Source organism: Pan paniscus, chromosome 7 (assembly GCF_029289425.2).
Source record: "Pan paniscus chromosome 7, NHGRI_mPanPan1-v2.0_pri, whole genome shotgun sequence".
Lineage (NCBI taxonomy): Eukaryota > Metazoa > Chordata > Mammalia > Primates > Hominidae > Pan > Pan paniscus.
In genome coordinates, this window is record NC_073256.2 from 51,016,455 (window position 1) to 51,041,810 (window position 25,356).

At 38.9% G+C, this 25,356-nt stretch overlaps 1 protein-coding gene across 5 annotated transcripts in view; it reads left to right on the top strand.

Annotated features, from left to right (window-relative positions):
- The window catches only part of NRG1 (neuregulin 1), a 1,128,445-nt gene that overhangs the window by 801,723 nt on the left and 301,366 nt on the right, over positions 1–25,356 (top strand). The gene's annotated exons all lie outside the window — the stretch shown is intronic.

Consider the following 25,356-nt stretch of genomic DNA (forward strand, 5'->3'; position numbering starts at 1 on the left):
TTGCATTTACTAGAAAATCATGCTTTTCGAGAATGCATTTCTATTATGGAGTTTCTTAAAGCGAGAAAAAAAAATGTATGGCTTTAGAAAAATCCTAGTGATTTTTTGACAGTATGAACTGTATTGTGTGTTCTTGTCTTGGATCAATATCATGGCACAATGCTTTGATAGTGTCTGAAGATTAAGATATACAATACAATTTCCTCCCTTCCCTTCCTTCCTTTTTCCTTCCTTCCTTTTTCCTTTCTTTCTTTTCCTTCCTTCCTTCCTTTCTTTTTCTTTCTCTCTCTCTTTCTCTTCCCTTCCTCCCTCCCTCTCTCTTTCCTCTTTCTGTCTGTCTGTCTGTCTTTTTCTTGAGATAGGGTCTCACTTTGTCACCCAGGCAGAAGGGCAGTGGCCCTATCATATTTCACTGCCACCTCAAATTCCTGGGCTCAAGGGATCCTCCCGCCTCAGCCTCTCAAGCAGCTGGGACTACAGGTGTGCCCCTCCATGTGCGGTTAATTGTAGTTTTTTGTTTGGGGTGGTTTCGTTTGTTTGTTTGTTTTTGTAGAGACTTTGTTGCCTAGGCTGGTCTCAAACTCCTGGGCTCAAGCAGTCCTCCCACTGCAACCTCCCAAAGTGCTGGGATTATAGGTGTGAGCCACCATGTCCAGCCCAATACCATTTTCTTATGTTTCCCATATATGCATAATTTTACTTGCATGCAATTCTGAATGGATGAAGCATGTTTTAATCACCTATTTTTCTACTTTGTAGAAGAGCCAAGGTAACATGAACTAAATCATTAAAGCAGTTGACTTGTTAGTGGATTGTGATAGGACTCAGGCATTTCCCAAAGGGGGAACCCATATTTTGGTAATCCCAGACATTTTAATTATATTTTTCTATCCATTCCTCAATGCCACAATGAGGAACAGCATTCTTTCCTGGGAAGTCTCACAATTTTGTCAAAAGTAGAAGAGTTGCCTTTGACGAATACAAATCCAGCAATAAAGAAGAGCAGGTCTAACAAATGAGGCCACCTTGGGAAATGTCATTTTGCCCCTTTGAGCCTTGCCCATCTTACCTTTAGAGGAAGAGATGGGACTGAATCAGTTCAAAGAGCCTCGATAGCTTTAAATGTCTGTGATTGATTTTTCTGCAGAGCAAGATCAAACAAAACAATATTTCCTAGCTGCTGCCCTTACATGTAGTGGTGATTCACAGAGAATTTGGGGAGGAAAGTAGCCATTATGGGATGTTTTGCAAAAGGCAATACCAAGATTGATCATCACCTGAGGGCGACACACTATAGTTGTTCCTCTGTATCCATGACAGATTAGTCCCAGGACCCTTTGCAGATACCAAAATCCACAGATGCTCATGTCCTGCTTATAAAATGGCATAGTATTTGTACACAGCCTTGTATATCCTCCTGAATACTTTAAATCATCTCTAGATTACTTATAATACCTAGAGTTATATAAATGCTATAGAAAGTATTGTTATACTGTATTTTTAAATGTACATTAGTTTTATTTTTTTTCCGAATACCTTTTTATCCATGGTTGGTTGAATCCACGGATGCAGAACCCATGGATATGGAGAGCTGACTGTAATAGTCAAAGACAAGAGTGGCTGGTGGTAAGCACACCATCTGTCCACAAGTGAATTTCCCCTAAGAATCCTGCTGGTACATTTCTTCATTTCTTGAGATTATTGAACCACGTGATTTGCCTCACTGCTTATTTCACCTTCTGGGTGACATAGTCTGTGAATGTGCAGTTCGAGGCCTAAATATTAGCCCTGATTCAAAATGGACATTAACCAAAAAAACAAACAACAATGATACTGGCCAACTGACTTCTCTCTTCTCTTTTCTTTAATTCATTCCTTACCTATTTAGAATAGCTGAGGCTCATTTTTATCTTCTTATGACAGCCAGAATTGTCATCTATTAAGATTAAGTAAGGAAGGCATAATTGATGTTCACAAACCACCCCAGGATTTATCAGAAGTGAGGGTGTTTCATATGGATTACTAATTGTCTAAAATTTGGCTCTAAGCACCTGAAGATCACTAGGCAGGAGAGAAGAGTAGGGTTTGTTGTACATGAGAAGAGGCTGTGGGGTGGGGATGTTCACCGAGAAGACTGCTTTGGTCTTTGGTACTAGCACTCTTCCTTCTATATGGTTAACAAGGCACATATTTTCATTTTTATATCCCCAGAATAAGGGCTTGAAAGGAAACAAAATCTCAAATAAATGGACTAATTTGTTAAATTCTGGACTAAACCTCAGTTTATTTTAAGCAGCTTTAACAACTGTCTCTGGAGCTCATAACACATATAGAGCACTATTGGTGTCACACAAAACCTTGAAATCAGAATTGCCACAGACCGAATCCGATCTGAAATGGCATTTCATTCAACTGCAGCTTTGTGTCACAAGAACCTGTCTCTGTTTTCCTAACATGGGTATGATGCATATTCAGAAGCAGCCGAGTGATTTACTTCTTTTTTCATTATGCTTGTGGATTTGCATAGATTCAGAAGGGGCATCTTCTGGGAGGTATAAGAGTTTATAGAAAGACTAATTTCTTGACTAGGCACGGATGGCTCATGCTTGTAATCTCAGCACTTTGGGAGGCCAAGGTGGGAAGATCACTTGAGACCAGGAGTTTGAGACCAGCCTGGCCAATATGGTGAAACCCTGTCTCTACAAAAAATACAAAAATTAGCTGGGCGTGGTGGTACATGCCTGTAATCCCAGCTACTCAGGAGGCTAAGGCACAATAATTGCTTTGACCAGAGAAGTGGAGATTGCAGTGAGCCAAGATTGTGCCCCTGCACTCCAACCTGGGCAGCAGAATGAGACTCTGTCCCAAAACAAAAAAAAAAAGGAAGATTGATTTCCTGTAGACAGAAGGAGTGTTTATATTGGCAGCAGCAATGCAGATCAAAACTTTGGGGTCACCCTCTTGAATATCTTATTTGTATTTCTTCTTGGGTTACTAAAGTCTTGAGGAGAAAAATGAATAAAAGGCTTAAGAGGATTCTCATTTCCATGCAAAGCTTCTCCACACTCCTGAGAGAAGTTTAGGGTCAGGAAGGAAGGTCAGACAATATAAACCTCAGCACTATTCAGTAAAATAGCCATGGGGAAAAATATGGTAAGTTTTTCTTAATTCATACCCAAGGACATTTAGTGCTCAGAAAACTAAAATACTTTTTTATTTATTTATTTATTTATTTATTTATTTAGAGACAGAGTCTTGCACTATTGTGCGGGCTGGAGTGCAGTGGCGCAGTCTCAGCTCACTGCAACCTCCACTTGAACCTCCAGATTCAAGTGATTCTCCTTGCCTCAGCCTCCCACATAGCTGGGATTACAGGCGCCCACCACCACACCCGGCTAACTTTTTTTTTTTTTTTTGTATTTTTTAGTAGAGACGGGGTTTCACTATGTTGGCCAGGCTGGTCTTGAACTCCTGACCTCGTGATCCACCTGCATCGGCCTCCCAAAGTGCTGGGATTACAGGCATAAGCCACCTTGCCTGGCCCTAAAATACTTTTAATAAGATTGTCTCATCCTTCTCTTGGTTTTCCAATGGAAACGGTGGTATAGCAAGTCCATCTGAAACACTTCTGCAAAATAACAATGAAGCTAATCACCATGGGAAACATTTACATCATATGTAGTTGCATACAGAGGAAATTGATAATCTTGGGACATCAGCATACTAGAATAGCAAGAGACATGTTTTATTCTATTATATTCTCTTAGTCAGCAATTTTTAATTGTTGCTTAAAGGAAACTGAATAAAACGTGGGTGCAGTGGCTCCCACCTCTAATCCCAGCACTTTGGGAAGTTGAGGAGAGAGGATCGCTTCAGCCCAAGAGTTTGAGACCAGTATAGGCAACATAGTGAGACCCCATCTCTACAAAAAATATTTTTTTAAATTAGTCGAGCATGGCGGTGGCTCCCTGTAGTTCCAGCTACATGGAGGGCTGAGGTGGGAGGATCACTTGAACCAGGGAGGTCAAGGCTGCACCCTGGGCTGGACAACAAAGCCAAACCCTGTGTCAAAAAAATATATATATATGTAAAGCAACAGTTGTTCTATAATGGATTGCATGGTAAAAGGAAGGATGACTTTCTTACTATAACTCCTTATGATAATTTTTTCCAAAGTGTTAATCTTAGGGGTTGAACTTTTTATAGGTAATCATTAACTTTAGTAGAACATTATTTTAAAGTTTAGGTATTTCATCTGAGTATATTACTCTGGCTTTCCTAAGCTAGCTTAGTTATATATGTTCACTTCAGTTTGAGTCTCCACTAAATTTTAACATGAACAAAATATTATATGCAACATCATAGAAGCAATTGTTAAATCATTGTTACTTTAATATCACCTAAATCTAAGCTAAGTAAATGCGTTTATTTTTATCACCAACTGATGTAGATATACCCACATGGACAGAAAACAGCATAAACCACCAAAAGGACTTGAAAATTCCCTCCTCAAGACTTCTTTTGCCAATGACTAATGTTTAATGCTATTTGCTAGAGATTCTGGTGCCAGGAGGATTTCTAAACCAGGTTATTTTATCAATAGGAATAAAATATCGAGGGCTTAAATTAGTGTAATCTCTCAAGATCTTGAATTTGACATTTTCATAATTTTTACTTAATCATAGCTCCTGGGGATTGGAATTACTCTTTTAGCTGGCCTGAGTCTGGGAGGAGGATCCAAAGTCTTTGAGTTGTTTTCTTTTATTTCTTTTTACCCTCTAAAGCACTGGAAATGGTTGGCCCTGAAGTGCTCCTAAGGTAACCGCAAGATGAGGCAAAACAGGATTGAGATGAAAACCAAGCTCACCCACATCCTACGTCAATTAGCTATTTTTTTTTTCTGTGTAAACAATGGGAGGGAGGTGGATTGTAGCTTTTATGGTAGAGGTTCCTCCTCGGGTTGTAGCTTTTATGGTAGAGGATCCTCGGCACCTCCTGACTCCCCCAGGGGTCCCCCCTGCCACTGCCCTCAGCCCAAATATAAGCTGACAACAAAATGTTTCTTCAAAGTGCTCATTGTTTACTCTATTCTGGCTTCTTCTTAAAGGTCATCATCATGTTGAATTATCTTGAGAAAATCCTCTGAAGTGTGTGTGTGTGTGTGTGTGTGTGTGTGTGTTTAGGAAGGATGTGAGGAGGATTGGGAGGTGAGTCTCTGAATAACAAGTTGAAAAAACAGTATGGAGGAAAGCGGTGTTTAAAATTGTCCAAAGCCATCAGCCGGGCATGATGGCTCACGCCTCTAATCCCAACACTTTGAGAGGCTGAGGTGGGAAAATTGCTTGAGCCCAGGAGTTTGAGACCAGTCTGGGCAACATGGTGAAACCCCATCTCTACAAAAAAATACAAGAATTAGCTGGGCATGATGGTGCATGCCTGCAGTCCCAGATACTCAGGAGGCTGAGATGGGAGGATCACTTGAGCCTAGGAGTTTAGGGCTGCAATGAGATGTGAGTGCACCACCATACTCTAGCCTGGGCAACAGAGCAAGACCTTGTCTCAAAAAATAATAATAATATATAAATAAACAAATAAATAAAATTATCCTAAGTGAAATCAGTTGTTGATAGAACTGAAGTACATCAAACCTAGTGGGACTGTGGTTGTCTCTCCAGCCTAAAAAAAAAACAAAACAAAAACAACAACAAAAAAACTTAACTCCAAAATTGCTGTTGCTCCATTTATTTCAGGTGTAAGGCTTCTTTGAGATTTAAAAACAATATAATCATTTACAATGTACTTTGTTGGACCTAAGCATAGGAAAATTCATTCATTCATTCATTCATTGAGTACCCGTTATATGCCAGGCAATGCACTAGGCACCATCAAAGATGAATAAGCTATGTGCTAAAATTCACAGTCTAACAGAAGAAACATGAAAGCAGAGTGGAAATATACTGTGGCAATACATATTTGGATATACTGGTATTAAAAAGTAAGGATGTTTCAGCTAAATCTTTTTTGTTGTTTATTTTTGAAAAATTCATCTATTAACTTCCTACACACCATGCATATATTCAGCTAAATCTTAAAGTATGAGAAGAAACATGCCATTCATGAAAGGGAAGAGGGAGCCAGTGCATCAGATACAACCTATGCAATCGTGAAGATTTATGGCAGAGCACAGGATATTTGGGGATTGGCAGGCATTTCAAAATGGCTGGCACATAAAGTTCCGGGATGGGAACGGGCTGGCAAGAGAAGAGATCATTGGAGCCAAAGTAACTGAACTGTGATTGAATTTTAGATATGATAATATCTATAGGAAACCTGGCAACCCGGTGGGCAGGTGAATATGATAGAGCGAAGATAGAATCTTCAGGCCTTCAGGGGACTAAGCAGGAATAGAATAATTTTATTGAGCACTTTAAGTGGACATTATGCTAGATTATTTTACATATTTCATCTCCTTTAATTTACACCACAACCCTGTGAGTGCAGGTTGATAAAGAATTAAATAAAATCCAGGTGGAGTAGCAGCACCTATAGTTCCAGCTACTTGGGAGGCTGAGGTGAGACCATTACTTGAGGCCAAGAGTTCCAGGCTGTAGTTCACAACGGTTGTGTCTGTGAATAGCCACTGCACTCCAGCCTGGGTGACACAGTGAGACCTCATTTCTAAAAAAGAAAAAAAAAATTGAGACAGGGTCTCGCTCTGCCACCCAGGCTGGAGTACCATCATGCAATTACAGCTTACTGCAGCCTTAACCCCCAGGCTCAAACAATCCTCCCACCTCAGCCTCCCAAATAGCTTGGACTACAGGTACATGCCACCACACCTGGCTATTTTTTGTATTTTTTGTAGAGATGGAGTTTCACCATGTTGCCCAGGCTGGTCTTGAACTCCTAGGCTCAAATGATCCTCCTGCTTCCACCTTCCGAAGCGCTGAGATTATAGACGTGAACCACTGCACCTGGCCTAGAAATTATTTAATAATAAAAAAATGAAGACAGAATTCAATGAAGAGCATAGAAGAGTCTCTTAAACTTTTGTTTTAAGCTATGAGCCAGGAAAGAGATGGTGGCAAGGGTGAGATGGTTGCAGTGCTTTTTTGTTCACTTATCTCAGGCCTGTGTGTTCTGAGTTAAAGACAAGTCAGTTGGCAAGAGAAGGAGAGAGGAAACTTCCCAGAACCATTTGAAGAAAAATTTGGAAAGTCTTCTCTAAGGGAGTTGCCCTCAACTACCTTTTAACAAAGGTAGTTGTTAAATGGAGGACTGGAAAACAAAACAAAACAAAACAAAACAAAACAAAACAAAACAGGAAGGAATATACAGATATACGGATCTTTGGCCTTTCAAACTATGGTATCTCTTAGTACTATTTTATATATTGATAATAATTATAATTTTTCTCAAACTTCCCAAAAGTGGAACATTGTGGGAAATAATATGGGAGTGAACATTTGAATTTCTGTTTGACTTTGCAGCAGAAATCTCTTTTCTAACTCTCTCTTTCAATCTCACCATCAGAGCCATCTGATTGCTTGATAACATGATTCTTTTTGCCCAGCCCTTGTTATCCTCCCTCCTGCCCTAGTAACCATGACATAGGCTCCATTCATTTCTACCTAGGAACCTGGATGCACTGCTTTGCACTATTGCCTCCTGGCAAAACAGGGCAATGAGAAAGGAAATGGAAGCCCAAATTCAGAGCCCTCCTTCCCAGCACAAGAATAAGGAGATGCCCTTTTTCCCCGGGGAGGGGGATTCTTCCCTCTCTCTCCAGTAATTGTCCTTATCACTCTCATGTTCTAGCCAGTCTTTATTATCCCCGCCACACAAATTTCATGTTCTTCTGGCAGTCAAATCAGGAAATTCAAGGACACAACTGCTCTGGCTTCATAAAGATGGGGATCAAATTGTTTGAGTTGCTGATAGCAACTCTTTGCTTCTTGATTCTCCATGCCTCCTCAAGCTTTTTTGGCTGAACTTTTAGCCTTGGAACAGGGTCACTGGAAAATACTTCTTAATATCCTTAAATTCTAATTCTAATATTTGCCTTGTTTCATTTTGTTTATTTGGGGGGGATAAAGTTTAGGTGTTCACCTATCAAACTCACTTCCTTCTTTTTTTTAGACAAGGTCTTGCTCTGTCGCCCAGGCTAGAGTGCAGTGGTATGATGTTGGCTCGCTGCAGCCTCCACCTGCCAGGTTCAAGTGATTCTCCCACCTCAGCCTCCCAAGTAGCAGGGATCACAGGCTCGTGCTACCACGCCCCACTACTTTTTTGTATTTTTTGGTAGAGACGGAGTTTCATCATGTTGGCCAGGCTGATCTTGAACTCCTGACCTCAAGTGATCTGCCCGCCTCGACCTCCCAAAGTGCTGGGATTGCAGATGTGAGCCACCATGCCCAGCCCTAACTTCCTTCTGATCAAGTCATTCTCAAAAATAAACATTTAATCAACCGTCAACTACAATGATAATAAGACAATGTTTGCCTTAAATGAGCTCTAAATCTAGTTGAAGGGATAACACATGGAATGGACTGGTAATAAAAAGTGGGCTTTGCTTGGTGCTACAGTTGTGATGTGAACTAAAGAGGGAGTGTTTTGGACTGTCTTTGAGTTGGGGAGGCTTTATGGAGGAGGTGACATTTGAGTTGGGCCTTACGTTGTATTTTATGAAATAAAAAAAGAGGAAAGACATTCCAAGATGAGAAGACAGTATAAATAAAGGGACAGAGGCATGGAAGGGAATTTCTTGGCCAAAGGATAGTAAAAAGTACAGAACCACTGAAGTCTAGAGCACATAGGCTAGAGGCTAGAATAAGTGAGAAATAGCTAATCCTAGGAAGATAAATTGGGGCTTAATTGTAAAAACCTTTGCATGCTATACTAAGAAGCTTTGAGTTCATTCTCTTGGCAACTATGAGCCATTACATGTTTCAAAAGATAGATCTGATGGAAAAACAGAAGTATAGAGGGTAATATTCTAATGTGTAAACTTCTACTGTGAGTCCAAAAGAATACGGTATCTATCTCTGAACCATGTTCAATATTTTGCTTAGACTGTTCGAACTATGTAAGAATAAGAAATACTAAAGTGTTTTCTCTGATACAATATTTAAATACCTTTTAGCTATCAATTCCTTCTAATTTCTCTTTAATAAGACATTTACTACAAATAGACATCATTCCCATAGCAATCTTTTCTTGAGACAAAGAGGTCAGTAGGCCAGGTTCTGCATAGAATATAAGCTATTTTTCCATTTTAGAATGCCACTCTCCATTGATGTCTACTCTCGTTAAGTAGAAAATTCCAACAAGTACTAACAAAATTATGTTAATTTGTGTATGTACTGACTTCCAGACATTTGGAACCAGATTCTGAACCTGTAACTCATTTAAATCTTGCCCTGACTTTGGTTTCCCGAGTTCTAGGTCTTTCTCTGAAAATTTAAAATGCTTCTGGAAAGATATTTTCCATGACACTTTTGCCTTAGGAAAAAAATTTTTAGTCAACATTGGAGGAAAAAAAAAACTGAGACAACATATATCTTGCTCCTTAACATATTCTGTATGAAATTAAGGTCTTATTGACAATCTATGTATCAGAGCCTCGTACACAGGAGCTATTGAAATGATGTGTCAGTTCAGAAAATCATGTTCATTATTTCTGATTCTCATCATAAACAAGCAGTAAATCACCGTATAAGGGGTGTATGCATTAGGGCCTCCCACATAAACTTCACCTCTGCGTGTGTAAACATTTTCTTATTATCGCAAATAATCAACAGGAGAAGAGCAAATGCAAGTTTAGCTTTTCTCCAGAATGTTTATCATGGTTACTTTAAACTGTTTATAGGAAAGAGTGAACTATAAATGTCTTTCAGGAGGTGGGTAGGACCATATGGCTCAGAGGCTTTTCTGCAATAAAATGTTTGGTTAAATTTTAGGCAACAGACGGTCTTTCCACAGCAATTATTTGTGATTTCGAGCATCGTTGTTGATACTCAACTCCTGAAACAAATAACACCGACCTAAAACATTTATAATAACTGAAGAAACCAGGTTCCTTTTAACCCTGCTAGGATCCAGCTGCCCCCTTGCAACCCATCCCCAGTCAGCTGCAGCTCAGGCAAGCCCAGCCTTTCCATCCCTGCACATCAGACTGTGGTGCAGAGAAACTCCCTGTGTTCTTCAAAACAAACATTGGATGTAATCCACCTCAATCTTTTCCATGGTGAGGCTTTACAAATTTTAGTTTTCTCTAAGAAGATAGCCTGTATATTCAATTGCCTGGGTAAAAGTTTAATTTCTGATGCGTAAAGCATATCCTGCCTTGAAAAATATCTCAGGAAAAATAAAGGCCACAACAGTTTCATGTGTGCCTATATCAGGATTGCTGCTGAGTAAGTTGTGAAATGTTTTTGGATTTCTGAGCCATTTGGATTTCAGAATTGTGGTGGAATTCTGGATCTGTATTTTACTGTGTATTACCAATTATTTTCCTTTCTCTTTTATGTGACAGGTAGTATTTTGATTATTTAAAATCATCTTTGTAGAAAAATTATTAGCAGCTAAGAATTTCATTTCAAGATATTTAAGATGCCTTAGAAACTTTTCTAAAAACAGTATAATAGGATTGAGAACCACTCATGTATGGCCTTTACTGTTTCGAGGTTTTTCTTTTTTGACATGTATTATTTGATGAAACCCTATGAGATAGGTCTTTACTTCAGAAAGAAGAAAACCAAATTCAAGGGCAATTAAAAACTGTCAAATGTCTCAATTTTAGTAAGAAAAAGAACCGACATTGGCCTAGATCTTAATCTGTGCCCAGTCCTCTTCCCATCCCTCTTTTTTTTTTTTTTTTTGGAGGCTGCTCTCAAACTTTTGGGCTCAAATGAACCTCCTACCTTGGCCTCCCAACATGCTGAGATTACAGGCATGAGCCACCGTGCCTGGCCAGCTAAGGTTAATTTAGTATTGAAGAAATATTTTTGTTATGAATTTAGTGTAGCCAAGTGTGCAGTGTTTAGACCATCTACAGTAATGCACATTAATGGCCTAGGCCTTCACATTCACTCACCACTCACTCACTGACTCACCCAGAGCAATGTCTAGTCCTGCAAGCTCCATTCATGGGAAAGACCTCACGCATGTATACCATTTTTTTGTCTTTTATTCTGTATTTTTCTATGTTTAGATAAGTTTAGATGTATAAATACTTATCCTTGTATTACAGTTCTCTAGTGCTCAGTACAGTGACTTGCTGCACAGGTTTGTAGCCTAGGAACGATAGGTTATACCATATAGCCAAGGTGTGTAGTAGGCTATACCATCTTGGTTCGTGTAAGGACATTCAGTAATGAAATTGCCTACTGACACATTTCTCAGAAGGTACTCCCATCGTTAAGCAACCATTACTGTATTAGAAAGCAGAAAAACAAATTCAGCTCCGGACTTAGCCTACCCATATAGCATCATTGGCCAGAAGAAAATCACTTTGCTTTATGAATCCCAGTTTTCTGTGGGAATGAAATGAGGTACTATACGTGATCCTACCAGCATAACACCTGCCAAATAGTGCACATTCAATACTAAACCATCCTTTTTATACCTATAAATAAAGGATTTGTACTATATCAAGAGCTTCTCTATGTCTGAAGTTACAATAGAGTAATTCCAAATTATCTTCCACGGAATCATATCCCTGATGATCCCTTGATTTTCTGAGTTCTGTGAATTTTATCACAGCCCAATTTGACCCATTACTGCTAATTCAGTGTTTTTATTAGTAAATTATATTTTCAAGTTGAATCAAAACAACAGTATAGCAGGCACAGCTTAAGATACAAGATAAATAAGTTGTTGCATTCACCAGTCAAAATATTTTTAAAAATCAAGAAGCAATCACTGAATAGTTTTCCTTGATTTAGATACCAATTAGGTTAATGATCCAATGAGACTGATAATCAGAGCTGAGGAACTCAATCAACAGGATTGCAACATGTTTTTTTTAAACCTCTTGAAAGATCACATCACTACAGAATAAGGAAATCTATTTATTTATTTAATTTGAGACAGTCTCTCTCTGTCACCCAAGCTGGAGTGCAGTGGAATGATCTCAGCTCACTGCGGACTCCACCCCAGTTCAAGCAATTCTCATGCCTCAGCCTCTGAGTAGCTGGGACTACTGGTGCACACCACCACACCCAGCTAATTTTTTTGTATTTTTAGCAGAGACAGGTTTTCACCATGGTGGCCACGATGGTCTGGAACTCTTGACTTCAAGTGATCTACCCACTTGGTCTCCTGAGGGAAATCTATTTATGACTAATGCTGTTCTTTTTACTAATTGTTTCGTTGGCTGTCAGCCCTTCGAGGAAAAACTGTTCAAACAACCTTTTATTCATAGACCCATGTTATTTAATTTTAGAATTATTTCCCATGTATGCACAACCGAATTTTCATTTTCATAACAAGAAAACAAATTCTTTAAGTGAGAAACAGTACATTTTACACCCTTCCTTTTCACAAAAATCTCACAGTATTTTCTGACCTATGGTTTTGATAATTAGCACTCCTGTTTGCTCATGTTCTCTTTCTTTCACAAGCAATGTGATCTTATTTTTAAAAAGGACCTGAGACAAATAGACAATTGACCCTTGAACAACACAGATTTGAAAAGTTTTGGTCCACCTATACACGGATTTTCTCCCACCTCTGCCACCCATGAGAGAGCAAGACCAAGCCCTCCTCCATACCCTACTCAATCTGAAGATGACCAGGGTAAAGACCTTTATGGGGATTCACTTCCACTTAATTATTAGTAAATATATTTTCTCTTCCTTATGATTTTCTCAATAAGTTTCCTTTATCTAGCTTACTTTACTGTAAGAATACGGTATAGGCTACATATAACACACAAACTATGCATTATCAACTATTTATGCTGCTGGTAAGGCGTCTAGTCAACAGTAGGTTATTAATAGCTAAATTCTGGGGGAGTCAAAAGGTATATGCAGATTTTCACGGGTGGTTGGACCCCCCAACATCCATGTTGTTCAAGGGTCAACTGTACATCCTAATTGTTACTTGACACTGAAAGAAATTAGATCTCCTGGCCGGGCGTAGACTCACGTCTATAATACCAGCACTTTGGGAGGCCGAGGAGGGTGGATCACCTGAGATCATGAGTTCGAGACCAGCCTGGCCAACATGGTGAAACCCCAACTCTACTAAAAATACAAAAATTAGCTGGGCGTGGTGGTGGGTGCCTGTAATCCCAGCTACTCAAGAGGTTGAGGCAGGAGAATCACTTGAACCCTGGAGGCAGAGGTTGCAGTGAGATGAGATTGTGCCATTGTACTTCCAGCCTAAGTGACGGAGTGAGACTGTCTCAAAAAAATAAATAAATAAATAAATAAATAAATAAATAAATTATATCTCCTCTTAGAAGTTTGTCCCTCTCTTCAACTGAAATCTATCACAGTTCGACCTACATGGTAGTTGCATTCATCTGTTCATTCTGGTGCCACTTATAGAACATCTACTTTGTCAGATACTGTTCCACATACAGTAAGCAAAACACATGATCCCAGTCCACATGAAGGATGGTGTCCAGTCATGTATGGCCTGATTCTTTTCTGTAAAGTGCTTTCACATTTGTAGTTGGTTCCTTTCCTAGAGCACTCCTGTTTTTGCATTCTTGTAGAAAGCAAATTATTTCCACCCCGTCACTGATTTTTTTCTCCAATTCAAACAATACGAACTAGAATAGAGAACTCCCTTGTAATATAAAAGGAAATAGAAATCCCTATGTATTCAATGTTTTTAAAGTTTAATATGATTCCTCTTAGCAATAACCAGCAAAAAGAAAATGTTTCTACTTTAATCTTTTCTTTTGAACTGAAGTGTTCCTCTATCATTTACATGACAATTGGCCCAAATCTCTCTGTTACCAGGACTTGGTATTCAAAGTAAGAGGCTTCATTAAATTTCAAGAGGACATTTTTGGGGAAAGTTTTTGTTTGTTTTGTTGTGTTTTATCATAACAAAACAAGGCATAGTGACCAGGAAGATGGAGTTTCTAGTTAGTGCATACATATACATGCTTATGGTTACTTAATGTGATAGAAGCAAATTATTCAGATGCCTCTTCTCCACAGAAGGTTTTGGTCTTCAGCACCTAAAGCAACTTTTTTTTGTGTTTTTTTTTGAGATGGAGTCTCACTCTGTCACCAGGCTGGAGTGCTGTGGTGCGATCTTGGCTCCCTGCAAACTCTGCATCCGGAATTCAAGCAATTCTCCTGTCTCAGCCTCCTAAATAGCTGGGACTACAGGCACGCGCCACCACATCCAGCTAATTTTTGTATTTTTAGTAGAGACGGGGTTTCACTATGTTGGCCAGGATGGTCTCGATCTCTTGACTTCGTGATCCACCCACCTCGGCCTCCCAAAGTGTTGGGATTACAGGCATGAGCCACCGTGCCCGGCCTCATGTAGAGCACTTTAAAAGTACATTGGATCCATAGTAATCACTTAACTATGAACTTGTATATCCATATCAAAACTTCATGTTATACAGCTTAAATATAGACAATAAGAATAAAATAAGTAAATGAAAGTATTTTAATATGCTGAGCCATGTTCTGACCATTTTTCTCTGGCCTTATGTAGCTTTAGCTTTTCATTCTCAAAGCATGGATCAAAGAGCTATAAGAAGAAATTAACTGGAGACTTTATCCTGATTGTTTCACATTTCCAAAGGCAATAAATCAGTCATGGGCTGAGAGAGGAGAACTAAAGTCTACCACAACAAATATATTTCTGCCATTTTTTCTTTTATTTCCTATAGGTTTTGCTTTATGAATTTTGACATGATATTTTCATCATGTGTAGATATCATACCTCTTTATGCTTTTATTGCAGATGAAGTCATTTCCTGACATCACTGCTCCCTCTCCCTTCTCCCAGCAGTTATCTATGTGAAACAAATAAATGTTATTTGTGAGGTTCAGCTAATTCAGATAATTAGCATTACCAAGAGGCTTACAATTATTCTGGAATTTGTGTTTGCTTATTTGTTTCCCCAAATACAGCTAAAGGAGAGGAGAGGATCACCAGATCTTACAGTAGGCAAAACTATGAATTTTTGGTAAATCTTCCTCCTGGCTTTCTATCTCACTGGCTGCTCATTCTCATTGTCCTTCACTCTTTCTCCTCTGTTTAACTTCCAAATGCCAAGCATCCCTGGGAGTATTCTCTTCATTTATTACATTCACTCAGATGGTTTTAAATACCATACATATACTGATGACACCTAACACTCTAGTTCTCATCTGTGTCTCCCTGAACTCCAGACTCGTAGGTCCAACTGACTTCTGCATATGGCTGTCCACTCGGCATCTCCAATTGAACATCGTCAGAACAAAACTTCAGGGTTTTCCCCAACCAGCTCTTCTGGTCTTGCCCATCTCAATAAACACCACTGCTATCTACCCAATTAATTGAGCTGGCTATCTGGTAGTTATTCCCTTCTTTGCCTCACTGTCTTCTGATCCCCATATCCTATAAACTCTAATACCAAGTATCCCTGGAATCCTTTCAGTTTTTCCTATCTTTACTTCTTCTCGTTAGTCTAAGCTATTATACTCTCTTGCATAGTTTAGCAGTAGTTTTTAAGCCCTTTTTTTATTTTTATTTTACGTTTGCCTTTTCTAACAAATTCTCCTTAAAACAGCCAGAATGATCTCTTTGATGTATGATTTAGCCAAGTGTGGTGGCTCCCACTAGTAATCCCAGCTACTCCAGGAGGCTGAGGTGGGAGGATTGCTGGGAGTTCAAGACCAGCCTGGGCAACATAGTGAGACCCCATTTCTAATTTAAAAAAAAAAAAAAAAAAGAAGAAGGAAACATGAATTAGATTTTGTTGCTCCCTTGTTTAAACTCTCTATTGGCTTTTTACTTCATTTAGAATAAAATGAAACTCCCTGTCCTGGCCCCTATTTGATCTTATTTCCTGTCACTTTCCCATTGTCTATTATACCTCACAATCACTGGACTGCAGTTATTGCTGTTCCTCCAACCTACAGGCCTTAGGGCCTTTGCAATTGCTATTTTCTATGGCTGGAACACTTTCTCCTCAGATCTGCAAAAGATTGATATCTTGTCTAATCAGATCTCAAATTAAATACCACACTCTCATAGAGGCCTTCTCTCACCTCAGGCTGGTGTTGGTAGCAGTCATTGAACTTCACAACACCTTATGTTAATGTTGTGCAGAACACTTACCACTGCCTGATATTTTACTGATATGTCTTTTGTCTGTTTCCTGCCACTCCTGCCCCTGAAATAGAAAGCAAGCTCCATCAGAGAAGAACTTTATCTGTTTGTTCACGGCAGTAATTCCAGGCCTTGGAAGAGGGTTTGGCACATAGATGTTACTTAATAAACAAAAGAGTGAATGAATGAAAATTGTTAGAAGACACCATCTAAAGTGAGTCAGACAACATGTCCAGCTTCTTGTGTGTGCTAATTAATGACACTTTGTGGACTATATATCTGTATATAACTACTTCATTTCTTACAGAGCCTTCATAGATGAAAGTAACTAGACATTTAACTTAAAAGGTGCTAGGTCATCTTCAGTTCCAGGCTGTAAGCATTAAGATTGACTGTACACGACCTGTTAAAACCATTTTCTGGGAAAGGCTCTTAAGTACCTGTCAGAGTTTACAATTTGAGAGCAAACATAAATAAACCCAAACGCCTTTCAACTTTGAATATTTGATGCTTGAAAATCACCTCTATTTAACTTTTTGCTAGTCACATCTTCTCATCTTTTGGTTTCAGGACCTGATTCATCAGTTTCTATAGATCCATTTATAAACTCAGTCAGCATTTTACTTTGCCAGCCTATGAGCAAAAGCAGGCAACTGGAGGCTTGGAAAAAACCCAGACAACAACAATTTGTTTTTCACTGGTTCTGCTTTCAAACAACTTCCAAGAGCACAATACAGCAAAAAGTGAGAGTTATCTATTTCTCCCTTCTTCATCCGAATACAAAATATATCCTATTTTACTGCTTTTTTTTTTGTCTTTTGCCTCTACTTTAAGACTTATCCAAGAAATAAAGAAAAGCCAACCGCTCGTTCTATCCACAGAAGAAAAACACACACCAGCATAGACAACACAAAAGACTATGTCTAGATGTTAAGACTATATATCCTATAGGACTATAATTTTCATAGATCTAAAAAGTGAGAAACATATATATGTATAAAATTATGTGGGATGCAAGTTACTGAGATTTTGAATATGGGGCTCTGTCATTTACCCTAAAATGTTCAGTGGTCTTTTCTATTTTTTCTCTATTCTCAGTAAAATAGAACTTTCTCAACAATTCTGGCTCCTACTCTTCCAATGGGCTCAGCTTGTCTCATGATTTAATAGTACTAAAAACCTTTTCTTAAAAAGAAAAAAATGCTTTTTAAAAAAGTTTAGGTGTAAATAAGAAATTTCTATATTATGAAAGACTGGTTTGCAAAGAAACTTTAATATCTTCTGGATCTCATCTCAATCACAGTCTATGAAGGAAATAAAATAAGTGCCTTCTAAAACTGCCTATTATACTACTATAGCTGTTGTCTGTAAGGAAAAAGTTTGTTAGTGAGTTGTATTCAATAGAAAACCTCAAAGATGGCTGGGCGCGGTGGCTCATACCTGTAATCCCAGCACTTTGGGAGGCTGAGGTGAGTGGATCACTTGAAGCCAGGAGTTCGAGACCAGCTTTGCCAACATGGAGAAACCCCATCTCTACTAAAAATACAAAATTAGCTGGGTGTGGTGGCGGGCGCCTGTAATCCCAGCTATTTGGGAGGCGGGAGAATTGCTTGAACCTAGGAGGCGGAGGTTGAAATGACTCTAGATCACGCCGTTGCACTCCAGCCTGGGCGACAAGAGCAAGACTCTGTCTCCAAAAAAAAGAAAAGAAATCCTCAGAGAGGATATCCTAGAACTAGTTTTCCCTTAATTGAGTCTGAAAACCTCCTGTGCCCTTCCACCACTTAATAATCTAACCAACTATTGTAAAATTACCTATTCTTCTAAACCACCAAATAGTTCGAATAGAATAGCCTTAGATATCTAATAACTAAATGAAACCACAGTTTACCTCTCTAGGCTTCAGTTTCTTCTTCATAAAATAAGAAGCTTGAACTTGAAAAGTTTTAGATGCGAAGTTCCCAAAATCTAGTAGAGGAAGCAAAACTCTGTTTGGCACCCTGTTTCCTTGCCCTGGATTTTTAGCATTTATTTCTTCTGGTGTAAAGTCAAACAAAATATAGAGATGAATCTCTAAATTTACCTTTTTATTGGGGGAGATAAGAGTTGCAATACAGGGCATACACACAGACCTGATAGTCTTCTGTATGTCAGAAGAACAAAGAGAAGGTTGGAGGTTTTACGAAAAGAAATGTCTTGTCCTGAAAGAAATTTCATTGGCACTAGCAAAGTTTTGGGGAGTGGCAACCTCTGATCGGTGAGTGACAACAGTGCAGTGGGTAAAACTAATCTTAGACTCACAGTGGTTGTTTTAGCCGCTATTAGATAAAAGTGATTTCAGGTTACAGCAGGCAGTTTCAGCAGCTAGGTTTGCGGAGAATTACATTCCTAGAACATGATATTTTAATATACATACCCATTGTGAAATAAATACTATAGGCAAGCAATTTAACATATTTATCACTTTCCATAGTTAACATTTTTGTGTGTAAGAGCACATAAAATCTACTTATTCTGCAGATTTTGAATATACAATACAATATTATTTACTATAATCTTTCTGTTGTACATTAGATCTCTAGACACACTGATTCTTTTTTTTTTTTTTTTTTGAGACGGAGTTTCAGTCTTGTCACTCAGGCTGGAGTTCAGTGGCGCAATCTCGGCTCACTGCAACTTCTGCCTCCTGGGTTCAAATGATTCTTCTGCCTCAGCCTGCCGAGTAGCTGGGATTACAGGCATGCACCACCATGCCCAGCTAACTTTTATATTTTTGGTAGAGACAGGGTTTCACCATGTTGGCCAGGCTGGTCTCAAACTCCTGGCCTCAGGTGATCCACCTGCCTTGGCCTCCCAAAGTTCTGGGATTACAGGAGTGAGCCACCATGCCCAGCCTAGACATACAGATTCTACATGATTACAAGTTTTTTCCCTCTCATCTACTTTCCATTTTCTCCTCTCCCTGCCCCTGGTAACCACCATTCTACTCTCTATTTCTATGTATTTGATTTTTTTTTTTTAAGATTCTACATGTAAGTAAGATCATGCAGTAGTTTTGTTTCTATGTCTGGCTTATAGTTCACTTAGCAGGTTCATTCATGTTGTTGCAAATGCTAGAATCTCCTTTTTAGGTTGGATAATTATTCCATTGTGTATCTATACCACAATTTATTTACCACTTCATCTGTTAATGGATTCTTAGGTTGTTTTCATATCTTGGCTATTGTGAATAATGCTGCAATGAACGTAAAAGTGCAGATATGTCCATGAGGTGTTTATTTCATCTCTTTTGGGCATACCCAGAAGAGGGATTGCTGGGTCATATGGTAGCAGAATGTTTTATTTGGAAGGGAAACTTTTATACTGTTTTCCATAATGGCTATAACAATTTGCATTCCCTCTGAAAGTGGACAAGGGTTCCCTTTATTCTACACTCTCACCAACACTTGTTATCTCTTGACTTTTTTATACTAGTCAGTGTAACTTTAAATCCACCTGGCCTGATGCTAAATTATAAATGGGAAAAATTATATTAATACTTAGAATCCTGACTGGGTGCAGTGGCTTATGCCTGTAACCCTAGCACTTTGGGAGGCTGAGATGGGAGGATCACTTGAGCCAGGAGTTCGAGACCAGCCAGGGCAACATAGTGAGACCTCGTCTCTCTAAAAAATAAAATATTAGCCTAGTTTGGTGGCACATGCCTGTAGTCCCAGCTACTCAGGAGGCTAAGGTGTGAGGATAACTTGAGCCCAGGAGGTCAAGGCTACAGTAAGCCATGATTGCACCACTGTACTCTAGCCTGGGTAACAAAGCAAGACCATCTTCACAAAAAAAAAAAAAAAAAAATTAGAATTCTTTTTTTTTTTTTTTTTTTTTCGTGGCAGGGTCTCGTTTTGTTGCCAGGCTAGAGTGCAGTGGCGATCTTGGCTCACTGCAACCTCTGACTCCCAGGTTCAAGTGGTTCTCCTGCCTCAGCCTCCCAAGTAGCTGGGATTACAGGTGCCTGCCACCATGACCAGCTAATTTTTTTTGTATTTTTAGTAGAGACGGAGTTTCACCGTGTTGGCCAGGATGGTCTCGATCTCCTGACCTCGTGATCCTCCCGCCTCGGTCCCCCAGAGTGCTGGGATTACAGGCGTGAGCCACCACGCCTGGCTAAACTTAGAATTCTTTACATTCAAATAATGTCTGGTGTTTTTTTACATTATTTTCATGTATATTCCCTAATTTAAACTTATCCCCCCCACCCCACCCCACCGTGATGTCGTCAACACAGAACTGTTTTCTAGATTAGGAAACTAAGGATAGGGATTTTAAGTATCTCGCTCCTAGATCAGGACCGCATCCAGGTTGCAGAATCCCAATCCAGCACTCTTTCACATAGTCACAGCACTACCCCAACTCTAATCTAGTGATGACACAGAACAAAATTAAAGTCCTTGTCCAAATCCCAGAGTTCATGAACACAGAGATGTTAATGCTCCTGTAGTTCATACTGCAAAAAGAATGTGAGAGCTTGTTTCATTTTTCACTTAGAAAATGTATGAGATGTTCTTTCTGAAGGGGTTCTGTCACTAACAGGTTGCATTACTTGTACAACCATTATATCTGAATCTTCCCAGACCGTGGTTTTTTTTGTTTGTTTGTTTTGTTTTTTATTAAATACTGTCATTAAACCAGAACTCATGGATATCTATGTCATTTCCAGCTATAAAATTATAGAATCTTGGGGATTTTACCTTTTTATTTCTTATTTTATTTTCTTTTTTATCAAAAGACTTATCACAGGTAAAATGGTAATCTAAGCAAGAATAAGGTCTGTCATGATTTATGAAGCATGGAAATTCACCTGCGGCCAGGCACAGTGGCTCACATCTGTAATCCCGGCACTTTGGGAGGCCGAGGTGGGTGGATCACTTGAGGCCAGGAGTTCGAGACCAGCCTGGCCCACATGGTGAAAACCTGTCTCTACTAAAAATACAAAAACTAGCTGGGTTTGGCGGTGTGTGCCTGTAGTCCCAGCTACCCAGGAGGCTGAAGCAAGAGAATAGCTTGAATCTGGGAGGCGGAGGTTGCAGTCTTTAGCATGGGTGACAGAGTGAGATTCTGTCTTAGAAACAACAACAAACAACAAAAAAAACCAACAACAAGCACAAACCAATAATAGAAACTTTAAATGATTCTGAGCCTTGAGAGGAATGTGATTATGCAACCTGGGAAATTCACCTGCCCATGAATAGTCTCTCTGTAATTAATAACAAAGTCTTACAGGACAGTCCTTGCCATCATATCATAAACCTATATTGCTTCTTTTAGTTCATAGGAACAGGGTCTCCTGCTGTGTCATAGCTGTAGGATTTAGCCTAAATGCTCAGTGAGTTTGATGCTCCCTTGAGCAAGCCCGCTTATTTAAGAAAGTAGTTTTTGGATATTCATGGTTTATTGCTGACCATTAACGTTCTCAAAAGAGTGAGAGTCCTAAAGTCAAAGGGGAATTTATTAACAATTTTATTTCTGAGAGGATATGACAACAACAAAGACATTAATAAAAAACACCAGCGAGCTTTCTGGCAATATGTATTAAAATTTTCAAAAACACTTATACTCTCGAATCCAGCAGTTATTATTTTGGGAAATTGCTCTAAGAATATTATCTTTTTATACAAAGCATTTTCTGAAGAGAAGTATTCAGGAAATTTTCATTTATGAACAGAAAAAGTCCAACATTATGGAAATAGTGATATAAAATACAGCATATATAGTTCTTTGGTATTTTACAGTCATGTAATCATGGAGAGAAATACTTCAGATAAATTAACATAATAAACCACAATACAAAAAAGTATATTTACAATAGAAAAAAAGTTAAAAAGTGTGTTAGCAATACAAATAAACAAATACAAGAAGGATCTATCACAACAATGCTACAGTGATGAGCCTTCAGATAATTTTCATTATTTTTCTTGATACTTCTATATGTTCAAAATTTTCATGAATGAGCCTGTAATACCAGCACTTTGGGAGGCCAAGATGGGCTGATCGCTTGAGCTCAGTAGTTCAAGACCAAGCTAGGCAACATGGCGAGACTCCATCTTTACAAATAATACATACATACATAAGTAAGTAAGTAAGTAAATTAGCCAGGCATAGTGGTATGTTCCTGTAGTTCCAGCTACTTGGAGGGCTAAGGCAGGAGGATTGCTTGAGCCCAGGAGGTCAAGGCTGCAGTGAGCCATGTTTATACCCCTGCAATCCAGCTTGAGTGACAGAGTGAGACCCTATTTCAAAAAACAAAATTTCACTGATGACAATAAATATTACCTTGACATAAAAAAAAAAAAAATCCAGTGCCTGGATGATCACCCAGTAGCATCTAAAAGTGCATTTGAATATATATCCAGGTTCTGATGCCAGCATTGATGCTTGTTATGTGACAAAAAGAAATCACCTAACTGCTTTGGGCTTCCATTTCTTCAAAGTAAAATGAAGTGGTTAAACAGGATTACTCCTCAGATGTCTCCCCAAACTTTACACTGATGTAATAATTGTTTGCAAGGATCATTGGGTGATTATGTCTAAAAGCCTGCAGTTATTAGTCCTCATATCAGGAATGTGCTATCCCCATTCATTTTATTGTAGAACCTGGTTTGCTGTGGGATAGTTGAAATATGAAGAATTCACTTGGTCAGTGTGTTTCACGGCCTTGCTACTTTTTCTGCTTGGATGGACTCACTTCTCTATATGATTTTCTCTTTAAATCAGAAGTATTTGACCTGAAGCAGTAACTCCTCTATTCATATAATAGTGATATTCTGATATATATGTGAATATTATAAAAATAAGTGGAATGATAATATTATTACTAATATTATTGTGGCAGTAATAATATTATCATTCACATGAGATCAATAGTAAAAGCACACACAGCAACCCCTCAGGATTTCATCCTCAGGCCATTGACTCCCATCACCTTTACTGATATTTAGCTTAGCTTTACAATCCTCCCCTTTGAAAAATTCATATTTTAACCTTGCCTCCCATAAAGACACACATTTTTTCAGATATAGAATTTGCAAGGCTGAGACGTAAGTTTTTAGAATGAACCCAATATAAACACAAAGCAACATAGGAGAAAAGTACTAGCTACATGCCTATGGCAAGAAAATATGCCTGAAATGGTTCTGTTTATTTTGTTGTTGTTGTTTCCGCTTGGAATTTCAGCAGTTATTTGGCAAAGTGATTAGCTAGCTGGGAAAGAAGAAAGCTCGTCTCCATCAGCCTTTTGTCAGAGCCCGCCTTTTGGTCCCAGAGCCCCCATGAAAGTGTGCTGTAGACCAGGACCACTGTTGCCCTGAATCCATGAGTATGCATCCTTTTTATTGCAGGCTTGTCCTCTCCTGAGTTCTGCAATAGATGCCATGCAAAATCCAGTATATACTCAGTCTAACACATAGCTGCTGCATAAGAAAATTTCTTTCCATGCTTAAGCAATTTCTGCATAGAGCTTAGTTCATAGAAATCACTTATTCATTCAAAAAGCATTGACTGATTTCCTAGTAGGGGCCACATATTACGCTAAAGTAGATACAAGGATAAACCAAATGTAGATCTGTCCTTTAAAGAGTATAACATGTAGGGAACAACTACACTCTACATGGCAATAGAAAGTCACAAGTGGGTGAGAACCACAGGAGAGAAACAGTCAGAGGGTGATGACAGCCAGAACTGGTATGATGTGAAAGGTCAATGACATCAGAAAGGGCCTCAGGGATTTTATAGCCTGGCTCCTTCAATTTCAGTTCTTGGTATAGGCCAGCTTTTCAGGACTGTTGATTGTGCCTCTTCTTTGCGTGAAATTCCTAGTGCACAGAGCTTCTGCAGTGCCTCTTAGGTACTTTGAAAATCCCAACGATAAACATCTGGACCCAACACGGAAGCCTCCAGGAAGCTGTCTTGTTGGCAGTCACCTACAAGCAGGCGATAAACACAACACATTAAATAGTATGTAATGCTCCAGGGATTGCAGTCCTCTGCCTCCTAATCTCTCTGTCCTTTCCTCTTTTATTGACTTGTCAGGAGCATGACACTTGTGCACAACCATTAGCACACAAGAAATGACTTTCCTGTGGGGGTGATGGGGGCTGGGGAACCTACTCTTTGAGATAGAAAGTTACCCCGATGCAGAATAATTACAGTCCAGCTTAGCCTCCTTATAAGCGATTAATCTTACTTTTCCTCTTAGCCTCTGTCTGTTTGTAACCTGAGGTTGACCGAAGTTAGTTCTTTTAGTTGGTTCTTGAGAAAACCCTTTCAGTCTGTATTTCCAGGAATAAATCTTAACTCTAACTTAAAAAACAAAAAGGCCCTATAAATAGTTACTTCAAACCCTTTAATTTATAGCTGCATTCTCAATGTCTTCATCCTCCCAAAATCACTCACCTCTACATTTTTGCCCTAAGTACCTAGATTAGCACAACTTTTCACAACTTCTCTTTAACATTTCTCTGAATAACGTGAACCTTCCTTATTTCCTTAAAATATAAACTTATATATGTTCTTCCTAGGAGATTTTCAACTTTTCTGTTCTCCACTTATTACTCTATTCACTCTGTTCTCTATCTGAGCTGTCACTAATTAGTATCTACTTAAATAAATATTTGAGCAATTTAACATTACAGTTTTTTTTTTTTTTTTTCAGCAAGAAGTGTGTTCATTATCCATTAAAAGCCTGGGAGAGGGACTACTAATGTTACACCATCAATATCTATTTTTAGCCACTTCGGTTTTGGAAGTGTCACTTCTTTTGGAAGTGGGAGACTAAGTGGAGGGGAAGAACATGAACAAGGGATTGAAGCCATTGAGAAAGTCATTTATTCATTCGATAGATATCTTCTGAGCACTGCGCTAGGAACTAAGGACAGAGTAATGAAGGCAGAGTTTATCCTTCCACTAGCACAGCAGTCAAAACCAATAGGAAATAAGATTGTCAGAAGTGACAAAACTGTACATAGACCTGTTCACATAACTAACAAGGGAAACGATGGAGGTGATGTGGAAGTC